The sequence below is a fragment of the Notothenia rossii genome, assembly GCF_949606895.1.
Source record: "Notothenia rossii genome assembly, chromosome: 8".
Taxonomy (NCBI): domain Eukaryota; kingdom Metazoa; phylum Chordata; class Actinopteri; order Perciformes; family Nototheniidae; genus Notothenia; species Notothenia rossii.
In genome coordinates this window covers 20,846,430-20,864,746 of record NC_136906.1, presented here as the reverse complement: position 1 = coordinate 20,864,746, position 18,317 = coordinate 20,846,430, and the positions used below count along the sequence as shown (strand labels likewise).

At 39.6% G+C, this 18,317-nt stretch overlaps 1 long non-coding RNA gene across 1 annotated transcript; it reads right to left on the bottom strand.

Moving 5' to 3' along the window:
• Positions 1-1,765: 1,765 nt before the first annotated feature.
• LOC307014639 lies at positions 1,766-17,359 on the bottom strand. Its single transcript, XR_013801270.1, has 3 exons — positions 17,117-17,359; positions 5,128-5,266; positions 1,766-2,965 (listed from the first exon to the last, which is right to left on the bottom strand). It is a non-coding gene; the product is annotated as an uncharacterized lncRNA (long non-coding RNA).
• Between the last annotated feature and the right edge of the window lie 958 nt (positions 17,360-18,317).

Below are 18,317 nucleotides of genomic sequence, written 5' to 3'. Positions count from 1 at the left end.
TAGCAGTTTCACTAGGTAGTGTATATAGGTAGTATATTCCTCTCAAAGCCGCTGTGCTCGGGGAAGAATCGGCTCTGGGCTCTTCCTCAGGCCTACACATAGCAGTCTCACTAAGTAGTATATTCCCCTTAAAGCCGCTGTGCTTAGGGGGAATGGCCACATGGCAGCTCGCCAGGCCCTCTACTTATCAAATTTACATCACCAGCGTCAGGCTCGGGCTACGCAGTTTTGGGGGATAGTATCTAATCTCCACGTAGTTTTGGGGGTTAGTTATTCGATCATCACTCATCGTGCTATGTATATCTATGGAGTGATGATGCCCGAGCCTAGTCGCCAAACTTAACTATATGCTGCTTCTAATAAACATGTTAAAGAAACACGTGAGTTGTCTGACTGAAATGGGGCGAAGCCTGCAAGCTAGTTCAGGCAGTCAACTCGAGCACTTATGCTGCATTCATACATAATGCCCCTTGCCACTCTACAACCAACCAAACAGAGTCTCCTTAATATGCCACTCTATTTAACCTGCCAGATCTCTCTCTATGCATTGCTTGCTGCTGCTATTGCTGCAGCTACTTCCACGTCGCTGCTGCTTGCCTGCCCCACCACCGCCCCAGCTTCCACCCCAGCTTCCACCTGTAGGCTCGGGGGTTAGTTATTCGATCATCACTCATCGTGCTGTGTATATCTATGGAGTGATGATGCCCGAGCCTAGTTGCCAAACTTAACTATATGCTGCTTCTAATAAACATGTTAAAGAAACACGTGAGTTGTCTGACTGAAAGTGCTGTACTGTAAGAGTTGTGACAAATGGAGGATTTAAGTGTTTCTATCACTTCACAGGTGAGACGGCCAATCACTCTCTCACTACTCCAGACATGACCCCATCTGCCAAGGTTATGTTTCATCTTCAGCACAGACCGACCATGCCAACGGTGTGATCCAACCACAGCACTTCCAATTACGTAAATCAGTCTTACTTCTTTTCTCAAGATCAACTCCTGCATGATAACGCGGCATGAGTAAAATAATCACCACATCTCGTCTCAGTAGTTCTGCTCGAGGCAACAACACTGTATTCACTCTCTTATCATGGCAGCCGTGACAGCTGTTAGTCTCAACACAGGCTGAGGAGGACGAACCTCACACATTGTTTGAACTCCGTAACCTATTGGTTGTTTAACAGCGGAGAAACTGTCTCTTATAAATACCTTTAACCTTCACCAAAAAAAAACAAATCAACTAGCATTGTGCTCTTCTGTTTGACTCCACTTTGTTTGATAATGTGCTCATTGGGTAACACTTTACATTACTGTTCACTAATGAATGCTTAATTAACTAGTGATTAAAATGTAAAAAATGTTTCAACACGTTATTAAGTATGTGTCAAAGTCAGTAATATGTTAATTAATTTAAGTACTTAATAATGAGTTATCAACCTCAGAGCTAGCTACCCATTTAATGACTCATTTGGAAACGTGGTGTCATCCATCAACTCTGAACGAGACACAAATAAGGAGAATACAGATAATATCAGTAAAGCGTGGGCCTAAAAGTGGATCAATAAGGTAACAATGGGACATAGCTTCTTTGATATTAACTAATATCATCTATAATTAAAACAGTAACCAACACCAGCCCCCCAAAGCACTCAACTCAACGCATTCAAGGTGTGTTTCAGATTTAATCCATGGTCAGAAAAATGTCCAAGGTCAGACCAGAAACAAACGCTCTGCCCACAACCTATATTTGAATAGCCCAAACACAGAGATTTACTTTTTATTAATGTTTTCCGATAAATCTATTGAGTTGTCATGGTGAGAAGGGTCTGCGTTTCTTTTATCATGAGATAAGATGTGACAAGACAAACCATTTCTCAGTCAGTGTCAGAGGGAGCAGGTTAATGCTCTCCCTCCCAGCAGCTGGACCATTATAGAAGCTCAAAAGTGGAATAGGTGGTATCTAACTATTAAAAGACGAGGGTTGTTTAAGGGATTAGTGAAATAGATACAAGGCATTTTAGTATCCCTTCTGCTTTCTCTGCAGAGGTCATTTGTTTGTTTAGTTTACACAGGAGGTGAACAAATCTGTCCGGACAGCTTAAGCAACTTAAGGTTTTGGACAGATCCACCAATGGTGAGAATGTTGCCGTAAGAAAATATGGTCTACAAGATAGAGAACCAAAAAAGGGAGTATGTGCAGTGTCAAAGAAAACATGCCAAAGATTATTGGTGCTTTGCCATGTCTTACAATTATATGGCAGGCCAAAGTATCTTGGATCATGTTTTTCCTACTAATGCTTTTTTCCCAGATCAGGTAGGGTCAACATCCGACATAGCTCCCAAAAAAAGTTAGTGTAGTCGCCAGTGAATAACATGCATTCTGGATAGCATACTTAGCACTCAATGGGCAGGTGGGACTGTGAGGACAAACCTACAGTAAGTGTGTCTGGTGCAGCTCAATACTGGTGAGCTCATACTGCAGCAACAAAGGGAAGGGGCGGGCGAGAGAGACAGAGACAGAGAGAGAGGGTCATAGAAAGTAAATGTAGGGAGAGAGAGAGAAAGTCAGGAATTGGCAGTAAAGGGAACTGAGAAAAGAGATGAAGCAGAAAACACGTAAAGGAAGACAAATAGTATAGTGATAGGGAGAGAAGGGGGCAGGAGAGAGGAAGGATGAAAATAGAAGACGGTAAAAAGAGACAAGGAAGAGGTATAAAGGGGAAAGCATGAGTGAAAAAGGGGATATTGACAAAAGGTAGAATGAATGTAGAATAGGAAAGAAAAGCAGAGAAAGAGCAGGTAGAGAGAGCGGTATAAAGATCACATGGCCAATGTGGAGCCAATTTCAGTTGCTCTCCCTCCTTCGTTTGATCCCTCTCTGTCCGTCTCCACGGCGATTAACGGCCGGGAGAGTTGTCACGGGAACAGCCGAGAAGGGGAATAACGAGGAGGAGGGACTTCGTCTGGACCAAGTGGAGCAGAGAGAGAGAGAGAGGGAGAGGGGAAGACCCCAAACCACAGCAGCACATAATTAAAATGGCTCCTCACACACACATTTCAACAAATCCAATAATGAGCAGCCTCTGCCTCTCTCCACAGAGACGCACAGTTCACCAATTCCCTCAAACTGACTGACGCTGTCCATCATTAAGCTGCCAATATATGCAACAAGTTGTTTACCGTGCATCATGTTTGTTTGTTTGTGTCTCAACATTAAAGGTTGTGGTCAATATATGTATTATATGAAGGCAGATTAAGTGCTAAAGGTGCTAAGAGCTGATGTTTGGATATTGGATCTATTGAAATGTAACCATCCCTGTGGTAAACAGAAATTATTCATTAAATGAATGTAATTTGATAAAGTATTTCCTCCGGAATTTAACTCCTTGAAGAGGGGGAAACATTTGAAGCAGAATTCTTAAACTCTCAAATAAAAAATTCAGGATAAAGACAAACATTAAGTCTTCCTCATACAGTATATTAGTTTGGAAGCATTCCAACTCTTACACCTGAGTCACTTGTTGAATAAATCTGCAGACACCAGTTTAGATGACCCAATAACATAGGTAACGTGTTACACAAAAATGCCATTGAGGCACTTGTTGGACAGGATTTGCTGTTTTTCTTTGTTTTATTTTATTATAATTTCAGTATCTAGGTTCTAAAGAAAAGGATTCACCTTGGATGTCTTTCTGGGATCAAAAACATAAAATAATCGAAAGGCAACGAACCAATGCATGCCAGTTTTTTCCCACTTGAACGCTAAGTATAAGTCTTATTCTATCACCTATTTCAGATATGATGAATTAAAAAGCATAGTATCCCAGTGTTTCCCCTAGGTTTACTGCCTTGGCAGGGTGCTGCTCGGGTACCTCGAAAAAAAAATTCGGGGCACCCAAACATTTTTTATCCTTTGGAGCAGAGAGAGGGGCTGTGGATTATTGTTATTGATATCGTACAGTAACAAAGTATTTGTACATTAAAAAGTAATAAAGTACAGTGTTACACTGTACTTTATTACTTTAATTCAAACTGTATTCCCTTCTTATCATGTAGCCTACACTTCTTCCTTTCATTGATACATTTAAATCACCTGACTACAGCATATAACATACCTGCTGCAACCCTGTGCTGCTGCTGCTTCTCTCTGCCTCATCCTCTATTGCTGGAGGCAGCTCCACCTCATCTGATCTCTGATATGAAAGCAATCGTGTTATGATCATATTGAGCTATTGGTGTGAGTCTAACATTAAACAAGCAGTCTGCTTGTCATACATTGCTGACGATACATTTTAAGTGGCAATTTGTTGAGTCACTGCCGCTAAATGTCGGTAGCATCAAGCTAGCAAATCCTGCATTAGCCTCACATCAACAAGTGACAGAACATCCAATTATCCTGAGCTAATTTACTGAATAAACCAACTCACATCTCCTGTCTTTTTTTTCACCCAACTCATTAGACTATTCTTCTGCTGGCGTTTGATTGTTGTTTTCTGTCAAATTCAATACTGTAGTTCAAAACCGCGGTACCTGCTCACCATCTGTGAGCTATTTTTAGAATGCGCACGCTACGTTCGTTGTCGCGTTCGCGCGCGTCCACCTGGGCAGGCTGTGTGTGTCCTTCTCCTGTGACGATAACGGCTTGCGGTTAAAAAATAATAATAAACAAAATTGAAACTGGGGGGACACACAAACGGGCAGACTGCAGAGCTGTTGTTCTCCTCCTTTCCTCCGCTTTTGTCTCTGATTGTGAGTGTGTGCATTCTCGTGTGTGTGTGTGTGTGGGGGGGGGAGCCCCGCCCTTCAGAAACAGAGCGGAGGGAGAATGTGAATACGCAAGGCTGTGGACACTGAAACATGCACATTGGATAAATAACATAGGCGTTTAGTTTATTTAATAAAAGAGCACATGTTCAATGTGAAAGTGACCGTAGATATATTACTTCAGTTGCAATTTGGTGCTATATATATATATATATTTTTTTTTAAATAATAAAAAAAAAAAATGTAAATAAAAATAAATAAATAAATAAACACCTTGAATTTTCAGGCAGGGCGCGGGGCTCCGTTGGCAGGGCGCAGCGCCCCGCCAAGACAATGGTAGGGGAAACACTGTATCCGCTACCATAAAGGCTTTGAGCGGTATTTCTGTCCGGTCACACACACTTTGGCACAGATCTCCGAGCTCGTTGGCCAGTCTGCAGTCAGGAACTTTCATAGTGTTTTGGCCACATGGCGTTCACACAGACCTGCACCACATTCACCTGAAAACACAGACGAGTAGAATGTAACATTTGAGTTGCTTGTCTAGCTTGTCTGAATACATTGATTAGAGTAGTTACACACAGACATTGAATTTAATAACTGCTCCTTTACCGCACTCACTAGTTCACACAAATAAACGTGCAATGTTCATAAAAAGAAAATGAATTGGGTAATAAAAACATGCTGTGAATGACAAATGTGGGTTCTCTGCTTCTGTAATCAATACATCACACACTCAATATGGAGGCTATTCAAACACAACAGATTCTTCCTTCTTTATCAAATCAGATCGGCCACGCTCTCAAACAAGCCAGAAAATCGGCATTGATGCGAAATTGGGTGTGCGCGTGTGTGTGTGTGTGTGTGTGTACATCAGAGTTGTCTGTAGCTCTTCCCTGCTGACTTCACCACCTGTTCCAGACAATGTCAACCAGACTCATTTATCTCTCAACAGGAGTCACTGCGCGCGCACGCGCGCACACACACACACACACACACACACACACACACACACACACACACACACACACACACACACACACACACACACACACACACACACACACACACACACACACACACACACACACACACACACACACACACACACACACACACACACACACACACACACACACACACACACACACACCAGGTAGTCACCCGCAGCCCTGCATAAAATATGATAAGCAAGTTATTTGCTAAGTTACAATTCATGAACAGGAGACCCGTCATACTCATTTAGAGTGAAAATAAATCCTAAAGTGTTCTTTGATGGTCAGCATCAAGAGTGTAATAAAGCGTAAGGGTTGTAATTTATCCAACTACTAAATGGGGCGAAGCCTGCGAGCTCAGGCAGTCAACTCGAGCACCAATGATACATTAACACGTGACGTGTCTCTCTTACAACCAACCAAACACAATCTCCTTAACTTGCCGCTCTATTTAAGCTGCCAGATCTGCCTGCCGCTGCCTCGCTAATGCTGCCAAACTCAACTATATGCAGCTCAAATAAACATATTAAGAACACGTGAGTTGTCTGACTGAAATACACTATACCAAATGTTGTGATAGAATTTCACCTTATACTATCTTGTATGGTGTGTTGTACTTTATCACATTCTTATGTTTAACTATAAATCAAAGTGTTATAATAGATACTATGCAGTGTTTCCCCAATATACAAATAGTGGCGGCGCAGCGCCACAATTTTTTTATTTCTTAAAATAATAATAAGTGGCGACCCTTTTTCATTTTTGATTGTTTGTTATGTGGATTTATAGTATTTGTGTTACTGTATGTTCAATAAAGGTGAATTTTTGCTAAATCTTGAGACATTGCCACTGTATGTACTAGGCAGGGCCAATTTCTTGCATAGGCGACACAGTCGGTCGCCTAGGGCGCCAGATATGGGGGCCGCTGCGCTGGTAGCTCTGGGAGGGAAAAAACATTTTTGATCGTTGGCGCTCATCCAAATGTTCAGCCTTTATTTCACAACATTCATAATTAAGTAAATGTAACACCCTTTTCACCCCGGTTACACGTTTAATTTGCCCTGTACGATGGGCGCTGTAAGTGATGAAAGCGGGGGATGTTGGCTTATCAGGTGCCCGCAGCTCACAGCCAAAGTGCGGAGGAGAGCTCTCCTGTCAGAGGCTCAGTGAGGTAAAGGACTCTCTGAGTGTTTCGATAGTTAATTTTAGTCTAAGTTATTTCAGTGGTTCTCAAACGTTTTAACCACAAATGATGTAAACACATATTTCCAAGGCACTCCTTTATAATAATTAGGATAAATAAAAACAGGTTTGAAATCATTCCAATGTATACTATAGGACAGTAAACCAAAAATATCATTTAAAGTTGGAGAGATACAAAAATATGCATAAATAAATAAATGTTAACTAGGTAAAATAAGATATGAATGAACAACAAAAATAAAATAAGCTACATTTATTGTATTGGCTATGGTAGGTTATTGGTTATGTTCATATACTTATTTGATTATTAAAATGTAAACCGATCTTTTTCATATGGGCGTTTTAGAGTTGTACCCCCTACATCAGGGGCCGTATTCACAAAGCATTATATCTTACCGCTAGGAGTGCTCCTAACTCGCGCTAAAACATTTTACGTAGGAGTTTTTTCTTAAAGGTTATTCACAAAGCCGCTGAGACCTACTCATACTAAGGATAAATCACTAAGAGTGACGCGCCGTTGCTATGGATTACGTCGATTCTCGTGCATGAGTTTAGAAGCGGTCAGTACGGTGATTGGTTGTTCAGAGCAGGCGGTCTCGGTGAAACTCATCCGCAACATCCCACAAACGAGCCCACTAAATCACCGAAAAACAAGGAAATAGCCTAGGCTAGAAATGTATTCCTATCAAATAGTTTTGGACAGTGCAGTTAGCAGAATACACGCATGATGACAAGTTTGTGCAGACCACGATAATGACGTTGTATATGCACGTTAAAGAGAGAGAGCAAACAATAAAAATACGTAAATTGCATTAAATCAAGGGAGCAATTAAAAGCACTCTGCAAACTATTATCCAATTAGCATATTTCCAGCACTTAAACACTTTCAATAACAGCCCATACCGCCGTTCAAGTCCCCCTATCATGATGAATGAAAACAATCTGCGTGTTGATGGAATGTACTTTCTTTCTATTGACGAACACATCCTCATCTTTTGATGGCGCAATTATTTTTATGTGCGTCCCGTCAATAGCACCGACCACACCGGGCATACCTGCAATTGCCATGAAGTTGGCTTTGATCCTGTGTAGTTGTTGATTGTCCAAAGGAAACCGGATAAACTGTTGAATGATATGTGGTCTAGAGAGCGCGTTGATGGTTTGGTTTATGGCACGGCTGACTGATGGTTGCAATATCCCTAAATCGTCGGCATTGCAAAGTTGCATTTTCCCTGTTGCTAAATATCGTAGTGTTGCCAAACATTTTATTTCCGGACTAATCGGGTTATTCCTGTTAGTCGGGCATGTCATTGCATCCCGCACTAATTCCACAACAATTTTGATACCCTCACGATTTATCCTATATCTCTTGATCAATTCACAGTCTTCCATTGTCTCCAAAACATTTCGTCTCGCAGCCATTTTCAGATTCTTTGTGAATAGGTCTTACTGAGTTAGGAGTCCTCTCGAGGACTTTTAAGCTCTCCTAAACTTAGGTGCTACTTTTAGGCCTAAAATACTTTGTGAATTGCTCTTAGTGAATACAATTAGGAGTCCTAAATTTAAGACTGACACGCCCATTATGTTTAGGAGTTTCTCCTAAATTCGCCAGTTAGGAGCTACTTTTAGCCCTAAGATCCTTTGTGAATACGGCCCCAGGTCTCTAGTAATTGTGTGCTCAAAGTGCACCAGATTGAAGCATTTTACTGTAAAATGTTCAAAAAAAATCTTCCCGGGGGGCATAACCCCGGACCCCTCAAGAGGATGTAACGTCCACACCCCAATTCAAACATGTTCATACAATACTGAATACATTTGAAGCCATTTTAACATCTATTAACTATGTCAATAAGTGTCTGTTTTTGCAGTGTATTTGTCTTTTGTAGAGATTTTTTATTTATTCTTTACATATAAAATGTCGCCTAAAATCTCACCTAGGGCAGCAAATTGTCTAGAACCGGCCCTGGTACTAGGCCTCAAGAGCCTTTCTTGTGCTGACACATGGCTGACACATAGAAACAAATTGGCGGGGCGCACTTTGCACGCGCACACACCAAAAAAATCCACGCGCTCCACGCTCACATTATGCTGGGCCCGCGTGCCTTAGCACAGCTGCTATGACTCCATCCTAGGGGAAACACTGCTATGGTCAAATACTAAGTATCATTATTTAATCATTTTATACATTAGTCTGGTAGACTTTCTGACTTTAAACCATTGTCTCTTTAACCTTGTGATTGTTGTCTTAAATGGTATTGTTTTTACTTAATTTTACTTTCCTTTAATTCCTTGTTTACCTCTTAAATGTTATATTTCACTTTCTTCATTTATCTGTACTTCTTTTTGACCTTGCGCTGCACCAACCACGGAGTTTCCTTAGGGATCAATAAAAGCTTATCTTATCGGATCTTGACGCTGTTAAATGCATTCAGCAGCTTTTAGATTTTCGGCCATTAAAAAAACTATGGTGCACTTTCAAAACGTCAGCTTGTAAAAAAAAAAGAATTCTTTAAATTAGTCAAGGTTAGACATTTTAATTAAAGGGATTCAAGTAATACAACACAAAAAAACAACAATGCTTGAAATCCAGTCTAACAAATTCGGAAAACATTACTAAACAGGTTTGTCCTAGGTTTGTTTAGGAACTTTAAGGTGAGATAATAATCAACATTTTGTTTAAATATAAATCTGTCAAAATACATTAAAGCTGGATAGTAATGCATAGATATTATTCTGATAAATGTTTTCACATTATCAAGAAAATATATAATTTCTAATAAGGTAAGCCTTTGTTTAATCTGACAGTGCACATGTAAAGATGTTATACTATCAAACTGAAACTTTTAACATAAACCTCAAAAACATTTATAGGATTTAAAATAGTTTAGAGCACATACATCATTAAGTTATAAAGGGATTTGTAATACAAAATAGATTCTAAAGAAGATCTTACTGGATTGTGAAACTGTTTTAAAGGTTGTTTTTAATTACCACACAAGAGGAAGAAGAAAATAAACTTGAGGATAATCTTGGTTCTCTGGCTTTTATTGCTGACAGCTCCTAAATACATTTAGTATACAACTTTCAAGAAAAGGCTGAAAATCCCCACAAAGTGACCTTGCTATTAAAGCTTCAGGTGGGCGGGCACCCAAAACCAAAAAAATAAAAACAAAAACATCCCTGCTTATCCATCCCCATCCATCTGCCTGCCTATTCGTCCAATAGCACATCCATCCACCTATTCAACTCACACAAAAAGAGTCCTAGAAAAGGAGAGAAAGCACATACAATAGACAAGTACGTGGCAAGCAGGAAATTGAATGTCAAGGAGCCTTGTTTGCTCCTGATGGAGGTTTTGGAGTTACCCTGAAGGGGACAGAACGACAGAGAGAAAAAGAGACGGAAGGAAAGATAATAAAACAGAGGAAGAGAGGAATAAAAAGGGGGATAGAGGAAGGGGAATATAGGGATAATAAAAGGCAGAGAGAATACAGATGCAGAGATACCAAGAAGAGGCCATCACACATGGGGGGCGGGGGGGATATGAGTGCGATCTACAGTTGGAGATGGCCTCTCTTAAGAAGCAGCTCATTTGTGGCTGAGAAATGACAGGGACACAGTGAGAAGGAAATGTGACTTTTTTAAAGAAAGGAGCTTTCACAATGTGTGTCTATGAGTGTGTGACAGTCTGGTTTTCACAGCCGGCTCTGTTAATCACACTCCAGGGGGATGCAGGTCTGACTGACTGACGTACATCCATCTCCTCACAGAGGAATGCTCACACACACATATATATACATTCACACGAGGAGGAGACAGTCCCACTCAGACACCGGCATTCATAAAATGCTGATAAGCAATATAGAAAGCTCGGTAGAAAGAGAGTTGCTGTGCGAAGGAAAAAAGAGGGAGAAAAGCAACAACAAAAAAAGGGGAGAAAGACAAACGGACAGACAAAGACAGAGGGCAGGGGACATCAATTCAGTCAGCTCAAGTTTAGATGAAAAATGGCTTTAAGAGAGGAGGAGGGCTGCGAGCCTTGCTTTGTGTCATGAGTACACACTGGAGAAGTAAACAAGTGCTGAAAAGCGAGTTGGAAGAGAAGCCAGCGAGCCTGGTCAATGCCTTTCGGTATAAATAGCCCAATTATCATGGCGGAGCTGTAGCTGGGCTCTCAGACGCAGCGTGGCAGAGTCGGTCTAATTACTGGCTAACTTGACCAATTATTCCACTGTTTAACCAGGCAGAAACTAAATCGCAGCACCTGGTTATTTAGACACACCGGCTGCCCTGACAGTCTTCACGCCATAAGCTGTCATCTTCAGTCATTGTCAACCTCCTCCTCGTTCTCCTCAGAAACCCTTCTTCTCTTCTCATACTGCTGGGTGGACAGGGATGTAAACGGTTTGGATACATGTGCTTTTTTCTGAGAAGACCGTTAAATGTACTCAAATCTATAATGGTAGTTTAAATGAAGGGCTTAAATTCTATTTAAATGCTTTACAGACATTAGAACTGCAATTATTAGTCGTTAATCAGTTAATAGACAGAAAAAGAAACGTAGACTGTGAGTAACTATTCATGCAAAATTGGTAGAAAATTCAGTTTTCAGATTTCCTGATTTCTGTTTTATATCATATTGAACTTAACATCATTAGGTATTGCACATTTCTTTCCTGAATAGTTTCCATCTTTTCAAGGCTTTTAAATTGAATAGATAAGTCATTAGGGACTGAGTCAATCTGTTCATGTGAGTTTTGTAATTCTTATAGCAGTGGAATGTTTTTGGCTTGATGGTACAACAATCTATGTAAAAATAATCACTAAACATATTTGTGTTCAACCTATGTTTTTCCCAGAGAATTAACTTACAGTAGTACTTTTTAAGATATCAAGTAATAATATGTTTTTCGTATATATTTCATTGTAATTCAACAAGCAGTGGTGAAAATATTCAAACAAATTGTTCGACTGACCAACAAACTGACTTTTATTTACTCCCCACTGGTGCTAATTATGATTATGATGACAGAAATACATTCTGTGTACAACCTAAGGTAAAGAATAACAGTAATGAAGAATCATTGCTGCTATATCACCACAATCATCATTTGTTTTAGTAATTAAGTTCCCAGGATAAGTACACACTAAAGCGCTTCCCAGTTAGTTCCTCAGACATCAAGATGGATCTGTCGTAAGCTCCCTCTCAACCCTCCAGGCAACGCAGAGTTAATATTGAGTTTATCTACCCAGATGATTTATTCATAATGCATCAATCTTTTTCTGCCTGTTTATGTGTTTGTTTATGGATTTACAGTGCTTTGCCATGCGTGAAATAGTTTGGAAAAGGGGGGAAAAAATCTAATTAAATGAAATTCATTAAGTTATGGAACACTTGTTCGTTTACCTCCCAAAGTCTCACTTTCCTCGACACGGGCGGAGATCACGGACACATGGACATATTCATACACTGACCTTATCAGACTGCACACACTCATAAGACACTACAACACTGCAGCTGTAAGGTTTGAAATAGAAAATCAAAGTGTGTCTTTCTCGCAATAGATAATTTGCATGAAAATTATTTAATAGTGCACATTGCATAGTTTTACTGACCTGAATTGAAGAGGCTCCTTTGAAATCTGATTTAATATTACTGTAATATATTTCACTCCAAATTCAAGATGTCATTCTAACATGACATTTTCTTTCAAGCCCCCTTACCACACATTTTCATGACAGCACATGGTTCAAAATCAAACAAATCTTCTTTCTTGACATAATATGAGAAGGGTTGCCAGTCTATCCCCAGACTAGCTGGACAATTGGTATTTATTACATACTGTATGTGAGAAATAGGCACCGGTGTGATTGGGGATATAATGGAGAGCTGCTGAAAGGCAAGCACAATGTCTAATGATCTTTTACTGTAATCAATGGAGAAATTGTGTGTTTTTTTGACAGGCCGATCTTTCCACACATTTATTACATTTGAGACATAATAAACAAACAAAAAATGACGTAATGTGCAAGAGAAAAATAACCAGCCCCATTCTGCTGACAGAGGCAGGGTCAGACAGTAAGTTTAGGAAATGGCTGCCACACAGCTATTGCCATAATGGTGGTCACATTTAAATGGTTTATAGTCATAATGGTCCCGTGTAATAAACAATATTTCCGTGAAAATACCAAGATTAGCTCAACTTATTCATGTTCAAATCCATGTTGCACCTGCAGCAGCCCACTGTCACCTTCATCTTTATTTTTTAAACTCACCCTCTTCTATATATTAGCTCTGACTGCTCCCAATATTTTATTGTATTCCCTACTTATCTTTTATTCAGTTTTGGCTGTCAAAGTATTCAATGTATTATCCTGTGGGATATACTTTGTTGTTGACAGGTTATCACTACATCATTTTACTCGACACTTTACTTTCACATTGTATTTCCGGCAGATGAAACCAGCACACTCTTTTGCCTATAGGTTAAAATAAATACTGAGCATTAAATACAAATGGTCGCTTTTTGAGGAACATTTTGTTGAATTCAACAAAATGATTTAATTTAGCTTTACAGAAGGGGAAAACCAGATTACGGTATTGTGGCTCCATCATATTTTATTCATTAAAAGTTTGTTTTCAACGTAAACCAAACTTTTAGCGGGAAATACAGCATATATTAAGTCTATCACACAACTCATACCTAGGTGAATCTATTATAGCTGATAAATGTTAAAGTAACAAGTGACTGCAGTATTTTAATTTAAACCACATAAATACACACTCAACAAACACCGCTACACTGCATTGCACTGCAGTGCAAACACTGCAATGGCTTAATGGATCTATGATCTTTAAACTTGTCCTCTGAACCCTCCGAGCACGGAGCTCATCACCAGCTCTTTATAATGCATCGCTCGCCCTCCAGTCTGCAGCCAGCCAGAGTAAACAGACCCACCTCTCTTCAGCTCCATTTTCTGCCTCTGCCTTTTCTTATTCATCCTCTGCAGCCACTTTAATATGGTATTGCCTATTGCTCATCAAAACCAGAAGCAGAGGGCAATGATGATGATTTTTCAGTCAGGAGACTCGGATGAAAGATTTAGTTAGCCGGCCCTCTGGCAGCTGCAAAAGGTGACTGAACTGATTAAAACTGAGAATAATAGCAGAATCTGATTTGTTCTTGACACAATTAAACAAACACAGCCCCAATTCCCAATGCTATTAAACCAAAGTCAAAAATAAACACTGCACTCTCTTTCCTCAGAAGGCAAAAGCCAGAATATTCTTTAATTGCAGGTTCTTCATTTAACTTACTCATAAATGTATTTCAAGGCACCATGTTCAACCAATAAGACACTTTTAGAGTGGCATGTCTTCACAAAATACTGTCTGGTGAGTACTCTCTTTAGAGCACAATATGTGACATAATATGTTTGTTGTTGTGAAAACAGGAGAAATACTGGGCAGCGACAGACAACAAGCTGGAGGAGGAAACAAAACGAGCGCACCATCACAAAGCATATCAAAGACTGCTCAGTTAACCAGAGACTAAAGACTGCCAGTGTAAGAAGACAGAGCTGCCACAGTGAGCGTATGAAGAAGGCTGTACAACAACTTCTCAGCAAGGTAACAGGCTTATGAGGATATTTGGCAGCACACTAAATGTATACACTAGTTGTTTTGAAAGCAAAGTAGACCTGTAGTATTGAACTCACTGTTACCAACAACAACTACAGTTGGCACTAAAACACTCAACCCAGAAAGATTATGGAATAAGGGTCATTAATATTCTGAGCTTGTGAAATAATGCTCAAGGTATTTTACAGCCTTAATTACAAATAATTATAATAATATTAAAGTTTATGAATGTGTTATAAAGTTTTACAGTGGTACGAATATTTTGTTTATGTTTGGACAAAGTGATATAAAAGGAAATGTCATTTGTTACACATGCACACACATTTACAGGTGTATACAATTATTTGGGAAAATCCTTTCAAAAACTCAAAAACACTAAAGGCCCTTATTTGAATCCATTGGCTTTCTCTTAAAGAAAAGAATATCTCACTGAGTTTCTGCTGAAACCCGAATGCTTGAACTAAACTGCCATGATTCTTCACTCAAATGTAATCCCACGTAATCACAAAACTGTATCCATTCATGTGTTAGAGCTGTGTAACCTTTCAGGTGGCTGTTTGCAGAGACGCAGATGTGTCCATTTCAATGGCTCAGACAGGCGTGCCAACCTGCCATTGATACATTTCATGCATGATTTCAAGTCAAGCTGCTCAACGAGTGTTGTGCCCGCACCCCCGTTTACAGCCAAGTGCCTGCCCGGCCCTGTTCTTACATATACACACCCAAATACAAGCTGTCAGACATATGCAGGGTTTCCCCACACACACAATCACAAAGGGTTCTTACACCTTTTCCAAAGTCAAATTCAAGCACTTTTCAAGCATTTTCAAGGTGCATGTTTCAGCTTTTCAAGCATCTTACAGCTGTTGTAAATTACATATTTATATACACATACTCAAATGATTATTTCCCTACCTCACATTAAATCAGATGTTCTTTATGCTATAAACAACCAAATGTGTGTTTCGTGATAGCCTTCTACACGAGGATGAACAATTAAAGAAAAGAAAACTAAGTTTAATATTTCAAAATTAGTGATCTGTACGTAGACTGGGCATCCCATATTACCTGGCTGAGCCAATATAAAACAATCAGCCAAATAACTTTTCAATACATTATTGGTTACTATTTTTGAGGTACTTTTAGGTTGGCAGTAAACATAAGTCAGAGGTACATGGTGTACTTTTCCTCCACTACATATATTGAATACCTTTAGTTACTTCACAGATGTGGATGAATGATGTGAAATCTAATCAAGTGTTAAATCAGACTTTAGTTCCACCTGGAGTAAATCCACAAACTACCCTGCAGTATACAAAGTCATTCAAACTAGCTGCACCTTCACCAGCTTTGAGAACACTTTCATGATCAATCATTATAAAACATATCATATATATTATTCTGAAATGGACCAATCTGCACAATGACTACTTTTACTATCGCTACTTTAACTATATTTTGATGAGAATACTTTTCTACTTTTACTTGAGGAACATTTTGAATGCAGGACTTTTACTGTGACAGAGTATTCCTACACTCTGATACTTCTACTTTTACTAAGTACAAGATCTGAGTACTTCTACTTTCACTTCAAGATCTGAGTACTTGTACTTTTACTCAAGAACAATATCTGAGTACTTATTCCACCTCTGGTAGTGAATTGTAGCCACAAAATCACGCAGAGCTGCATAAAAATAGACTCACAATGGTAACAAGTGGAAAATAATATTTACAAATGTGTACAATGATTTGTAGGTAATTTTGACTACTCAAGACACCTGACAAATACATATTCAAAGGAAGACTGTGTTCATTCTACAATTACATGGGATTATAGCAAAATGTAGTTTTACTTGTATACTACTTCAATTTTACATAAAAGACAGTTTGTTTTCATTTGTTTTCAAATAAACAAAGTATTGGCTTTCAGAATATTAAAATTGTTTCAGCAAATTCAGATGATGAATACAACTTTGAAGCTTGTGACGGCATAATTACAAGCAGAGAACGGACTAATGTAACATCACAGTAAGCATAACAACAGCCGGTGTTCCTTGTGAGTATTTCCCCGGTACACAAACGCAAAAATGCACAAACACACACACACTCGCGAGCTTCCCCCAGACCAGTAAAACAAACGAAAATGTGTCTTCGGGTCAATGTGACTGATTTCGATAGAGCAAATCACATTTGGTTTAGGCACGAAACCTACTACCAGTAGAAATACATTGCTTTCAAAATCGCTCTGTGTCGAATCAATAGATTATATTTCGTGACTATAACACGAAATGCTGTGAGACTGGGTTGAATTACAAGTGAGTGCTTCATCCTCTGAACACCACAGAATGGCGACTGTAACGCACATAACATATGTACGCTCCTCTGAAATGATTGTCCCCTGCAATTATTATTATCCCTCAATCGAGTTAGCTATTCAGATCGCTAACGTTAGCTTAAATAAACGTAACATGCAACGTTAGCCTAATCTAAAATGCTCTACTACGGCGTACCTTTCATGTGGCTCGTCAGCGCAGACTCTCGCATCGTTATTTTTGAAAACTTTGCAGGAGACTACTCGTGGGCTTGACCCTCGTCTTAGCCATGGCTTGTATTTGTCTTCTGCTAGCCAACGCTTGTTGAAACTGCAACCTCCTGGAACACTGTCATCTATCACTCTCATCAGAATGCCCAGGTCACACGTAACACAAACACTTGCAGGTCGCGCGCATAGCGCGGGAAGGCCTGAGCGGAGCTGTTTTATGTAAGAGCGAAGCAATTATTTTCTTTTAATCTAAAAAGCGAACTATTCAGTCAGACAGGAATTTATTGCAAAAGTAAAGCATTTAGATTGTCAAGCACTTTATCTCAATTTCAAGCACCATTCCCAAAATTCAAGCACTTTCACAACCTTGAAAACACCACGTCAAATTTCAAGGATTTTCAAGGATTTCAAGCACCCGTACGAACCCTGCGATACACTTATTACCACTGACAGTTAGCATGAGCCTCTGCACGCCGTATGTGAGCACCATCCATTTGGGTCTCTTTTTAAGTAGATTTGTTCCCTGTTGAAAGATCACAGAAACAAAAGTGATAGCTTTGAGACTTTGAGGCCCGATTTAAAGCGCTCGAAGGAAATGTTTGGACAAAGAAAACAAATAGATAAGCAGGTAAAAGTGTTCTGTTTGTTCAATTACTGCTGTCTTTACTCCTGGAGAAGAAAAAGGCTTTTGATGGGATATAAAAGACCCGTTGATGTGGTGCTGCTGAAAACATTTTTCAGGGGAAGTATCAATTACAAGGATCCATTGTGAATCAAAAATGGGCACCAACAAGCCAATCATAAACAAATCACAATGCAATGAATCAAGCTTTTATTTCCGTTAGGGTGTTCTCTTCCTCTGCTCACCGTCTCAATCAGCATTTTAATTTCCATCTTTTCACTCAGGTCAACTCTAAATCATCTAAGCCTTTAAACATTTTCCTCCTGTTCTGTTTGACGCAGCGATATAATTATATTTTATGTAATTTCCAAGGAATTAATTATTGTTTTTGTCTTCCCTTTTTACACAAACCAAAATCTCTTGTGGACCCTCTCTCCTTGCCCTAATCTCCCAACTCTGCCTTTGTATCCCCCTCAGACGGCTGGTTGGTTGGTGTGTGCGTGCGTGCGTGTGGTGCTCAGTGTGCAGGGAGGGAGCAGCTGGAGCA